Below are 5549 nucleotides of genomic sequence, written 5' to 3' on the forward strand. Positions count from 1 at the left end.
GGACAACATTCCATAGGCCACAATCAACAGCCTATTCAACTCTATGCAAAGGAGATGTGTTGTGCTACATTAGGCAAACAGTGGTCACATCAGATACTGATTGGTTTTCTGATCCCTTATCTTTTTAAAGATATCTGTGACCAACAGATGCATATCTGTATTCCCAGTCATGTGAAATCCATAATTGAGGGCCAAGTGAATGTATTTCAATTGACTGATTTCTTTATATGAACTGTAACTCGGTAAAATCTTGTAAATTGTTTCATGTTGCATTTATATTTTTGTTCAGTATGTATAGTTGGCTAATAGACAGAGGCGCTGTCCATTCAGCACCATGCCACGGAGCTCCACAAAACCTACCTGTACCGAGACGCCGTCCATTCAGCGGTTCTGAATCACGGGCACGGACTTAACTCACTTTAAAAAGTCATGTGTACATTTTCCGTTTGTATTTTGTGATTTTCATCATTCTTTGGTCGAGTTTGTTTTTCTTCATGCGTCTTTGTCGATTGTAGGCCTGATGTAGGCTATTATACATTTGATTTCAATGCCTGTGTAGGATTTATCTGTCGTAGTTGGTATTAGTGGTCAGCTGTTTTATACACTGGTTCCTTTCACCTTGATGTCCGCATTTGAAGTTGGGATGGTTGTGACTTGATAGCGTGTATTATGCATCTATTTCATGTTCACAGTTTGCGCGATTCCACAAGTAAATTAGTCAATTCATGATAAGGTTGAGTAGTGGTTGACATTGTAGCCTACACGCAGTTCCACATTCCTTTACAACAAATATTGCAATGATAATTAATGCCTGGGGTAATTTGTATTAGTTTTAGCTGTTCTCCAAAATACCATTTTAGAGTTGAAAAATTAAGTATAAATGCAGTAAATGAGCTTCAACCATAGGTTTAGCAGAACTAATGCAACTAGTACAGTAGCATACAGTCATTGTACAGTAGGCTATTCCCATTTCCGGGTTATGAGACAGACAGCGTGGTAGGCAGCATCACAGGCTGGAAGTGTTTGGTTTGATGAAATCAGGAAGTTGACGTTTTTCCTTTGCATTCCGTGGTTGTGAGTGTTCCTTCGGCTATTTTGTCTTCGATTAAACTTTCACTTGTGGATGTACCGAAGTTTAGCCTGTTCAATGCTTTAGAAGCGCAAAATCAGTACCATTCGACAGTGCTTGAACACTGCGGAGAATGCGGTGAGTAAATATTCCTTATCAACCACACTCATTAGCGAGCAACAAGTGCGCACGTTTCGCAAACAAATGTGTCTACTTGCTGTCACTGGACGCACGTTTGGCACGTTTCAGAGTTTATAAGCCTAATAAAGTAAACTTGTTAAAGAATCAAGAGCATGCACACCGTGTGTGGTTTTATAGATGCGGCATGTGTAAACCAAAGTGAATTAACTGAAGTGTCGTGTGTGTTCAAGGCCGCCAGAAATAGTAACGTCTCTGTTTTTATAGTTCTGGCTGTAGACTAGTGTGTGTTTTACACAGAGATAATTTAAAAATACAAATCCACTAAATTAGGCAACTGTGTCTGGGTGGGTATAATTTGTGGAACGGGATGGGTATAATTTGTGGAACGGGGTGGGTATAATTTGTGGAACGGGGTGGGTATAATTTGTGGAACGGGGTGGGTATAATTTGTGGAACGGGATGGGTATAATTTGTGGAACATTCCAACAGGAATCTGTTCCAAGAACTTGTGAAGTACAAGGATGTCAACAAACAACCCATTCAAAGTAGCACGATCACTTCACATAGCTGTTTATTGTATATGGGTCTGAAACAATAACACGAGAAGTCATAAAAGTTGTAGTATAAAGCTTCTTGTACTAGACACAAGTACATTATTCTAATTAAGGCATCTCGACAACTATAGTTGTAAATGTTGGGTGGCAATTTGTGTATCCATTAACTTGTTGTTATGCAATGTGAGTGTGTGACTGCTTTCACTTTCTCTAGATCAAACCTAGGTCTGGCTGCCTGCCTGCCTGACTGGCTGTGTTTTGCAGGGCTCTGACTAATGGCCTCTCCCTCTGTCCTCCCTCCTACCACAGCCCATCTCTGACCAGTTTCTTCCACCACAGCAGTGACTCAGACTGGGACCAGTCCCACTGACCACCACCACCCTGTGCTGGTGCTCGTTCAGTCCTGCCCTGCTGTGGAGGAGGAGGCATGTCCTACTGGTCAGTCGGCCTCTCCAAGGCCACTGGAGACACACAGAGCAACAACATGGAGGAACAAGAGAAACACCATCTTGAACAAGATGGTGAGAGAATTCACTTTTACTGTGTTGTACTTATCTCAGTCTTTCCCTTATTCCTTACATTGGAGGAGAATGTCCAATGTCCCATCAGACCTTTAGAGAAGGATATGAGTAGAAGGAATCAAGGAAAGATGGCGTGATAATGAGCCATAGGCTGGTTAATGTGTTTTCCTTGGTTGTGGTTTTAGTACTGGAACATTCTTTGTGTGTCTGTGTTTCCAGTTCAACCCTCTGCCAAAGTCCTGTGTCACTGTGTCTTGTTGCAGTTCAACCCTCTGCCAAAGTCCTGTGTCACTGTGTCTTGTTGCAGTTCAACCCTCTGCCAAAGTCCTGTGTCACTGTGTCTTGTTGCAGTTCAACCCTCTGCCAAAGTCCTGTGTCACTGTGTCTTGTTGCAGTTCAACCCTCTGCCAAAGTCCTGTGTCACTGTGTCTTGTTGCAGTTCAACCCTCTGCCAAAGTCCTGTGTCACTGTGTCTTGTTGCAGTTCTGCTGACACTGTGACCAGTGTGGCGCTCAGGCTACTGGTGAAACATAAAGATACTGTATCAATTAGGGTGTGTGTGTGTGTGTGTGTGTGTGTGTGTGTGTGTGTGTGTGTGTGTGTGTGTGTGTGTGTGTGTGTGTGTGTGTGTGTGTGTGTGTGTGTGTGTGTGTGTGTGCGTGCACATACACATTTTACTATACTAGTAAACCAAATCAAATGCACAGAAGTGAGGACATTTCGCTGGTCCTCACTTGTAAAAAGGCTATTCAGGGGTTATGTCTGGGGTCAGAGAAAATGTGATTTTGAATGTGAATCAATTGTTGGTCCCCAAAAAGTCCTCACAAGTTTAGTAAGACATACCTGTGTGTGAGACAAGAGTTCAGGTAGTTTGTCGAGGCACCTTGGTTGGACTGGGAGCTAGTATCAGCCGACATTATCATACTGTTTTAAAAAAAAAAATGTTTTTTAGATATTTAATTGTTAGTTAAGGGCTTGTAAATAAGCAGTTCACTGTAAGGTTGTATTCGGCGCATGGGACAAATACAATTTGATTTGATCCCCTTTAGATACTGTGTTCTGTTAGACTGCTCCCAGATCTGTTTGTGCCATTGGCATAACAATCGCCATAGGAGTTGTCAAGACGGCACAAACAGATCTGGGATCAGGCTACTGTTCCGTGGCAGTCGGAGTGAACCAGCGGATTCAGAATCGGTGAGGCTCATCTGTGTCTGAGTGTCGGCTGCTTAAATATAGAAGACAGAACTGAAACAACAACACCACTGGGTTCAGTCAAGTGGTGGCAGCAGCACTACTGTATCCTATGTTACTACTGAAGTCACTACAGCACCGCCTGAAACAACACCACTGGGTTCAGTCAAGTGGTGGCAGCAGCACTACTGTATCCTATGTTACTACTGAAGTCACTGCAGCACCGCCTGAAACAACACCACTGGGTTCAGTCAAGTGGTGGCAGCAGCACTACTGTATCCTATGTTACTACTGAAGTCACTACAGCACCGTCTGAAACAACAACACCACTGGGTTCAGTCAAGTGGTGGTGGCAGCAGTCACTACTGTACCACTATGTTACTACTGAAGTCACTACAGCACCGCCTGAAACAACACCACTGGGTTCAGTCAAGTGGTGGCAGCAGCACTACTGTATCCTATGTTACTACTGAAGTCACTACAGCACCGTCTGAAACAACACACCACCACTGGGTTCAGTCAAGTGGTACTACAAGTTACACTGAAGTCACAGCAGCCGCCTGAAACAACACCACTGGGTTCAGTCAAGTGGTGGCAGCAGCACTACTGTATCCTATGTTACTACTGAAGTCACTACAGCACCGCCTGAAACAACAACACCACTGGGTTCAGTCAAGTGGTGGCAGCAGCACTACTGTATCCTATGTTACTACTGAAGTCACTACAGCACCGCCTGAAACAACAACACCACTGGGTTCAGTCAAGTGGTGGCAGCAGCACTACTGTATCCTATGTTACTACTGAAGTCACTACAGCACCGTCTGAAACAACAACACCACTGGGTTCAGTCAAGTGGTGGCAGCAGCACTACTGTATCCTATGTTACTACTGAAGTCACTACAGCACCGCCTGAAACAACACCACTGGGTTCAGTCAAGTGGTGGCAGCAGCACTACTGTATCCTATGTTACTACTGAAGTCACTACAGCACCGTCTGAAACAACACCACTGGGTTCAGTCAAGTGGTGGCAGCAGCACTACTGGTTCAGTCAAGTCACTACAACTGAAACACCACTGGGTGGCAGCAGCACTACTGTATCCTATGTTACTACTGAAGTCACTGCAGCACCGCCTGAAACAACACCACTGGGTTCAGTCAAGTGGTGGCAGCAGCACTACTGTATCCTATGTTACTACTGAAGTCACTAGTGGTGGCAGCATCCTATGTTACTACTGAAGTCACTACAGCACCGTCTGAAACAACACCACTGGGTTCAGTCAAGTGGTGGCAGCAGCACTACTGTATCCTATGTTACTACTGAAGTCACTACAGCACCGCCTGAAACAACAACACCACTGGGTTCAGTCAAGTGGTGGCAGCAGCACTACTGTATCCTATGTTACTACTGAAGTCACTGCAGCACCGCCTGAAACAACACCACTGGGTTCAGTCAAGTGGTGGCAGCAGCACTACTGTATCCTATGTTACTACTGAAGTCACTACAGCACCGCCTGAAACAACAACACCACTGGGTTCAGTCAAGTGGTGGCAGCAGCACTACTGTATCCTATGTTACTACTGAAGTCACTACAGCACCGCCTGAAACAACAACACCACTGGGTTCAGTCAAGTGGTGGCAGCAGCACTACTGTATCCTATGTTACTACTGAAGTCACTACAGCACCGCCTGAAACAACACCACTGGGTTCAGTCAAGTGGTGGCAGCAGCACTACTGTATCCTATGTTACTACTGAAGTCACTACAGCACCGCCTGAAACAACACCACTGGGTTCAGTCAAGTGGTGGCAGCAGCACTACTGTATCCTATGTTACTACTGAAGTCACTACAGCACCAACAACACCACTGTCAAGTGGTGGCAACAACACCACTGGGTTCAGTCACCAGTGGTGGCAGCTACTGTATCCTATGTTACTACTGAAGAAGTACAGCACCGTCTGAAACAACACCACTGGGTTCAGTGTGGTGGCAGCAGCACTACTGTATCCTATGTTACTACTGAAGTCACTGCAGCACCGCCTGAAACAACACCACTGGGTTCAGTCAAGTGGT

General features: G+C 44.9%; 1 long non-coding RNA gene across 1 annotated transcript; it reads left to right on the plus strand.

The window, feature by feature from the left end:
- The first annotated feature begins 404 nt into the window (after positions 1-404).
- LOC127922063 (uncharacterized) lies at positions 405-2931 on the plus strand. Its single transcript, XR_008110370.1, has 2 exons — positions 405-1207; positions 2074-2931. It is a non-coding gene; the product is annotated as an uncharacterized LOC127922063 (long non-coding RNA).
- The last annotated feature ends 2618 nt before the right edge of the window (positions 2932-5549 follow it).

Source organism: Oncorhynchus keta, unplaced genomic scaffold (assembly GCF_023373465.1).
Source record: "Oncorhynchus keta strain PuntledgeMale-10-30-2019 unplaced genomic scaffold, Oket_V2 Un_contig_24509_pilon_pilon, whole genome shotgun sequence".
In the NCBI taxonomy this organism is placed as follows: Eukaryota; Metazoa; Chordata; class Actinopteri; order Salmoniformes; family Salmonidae; genus Oncorhynchus; species Oncorhynchus keta.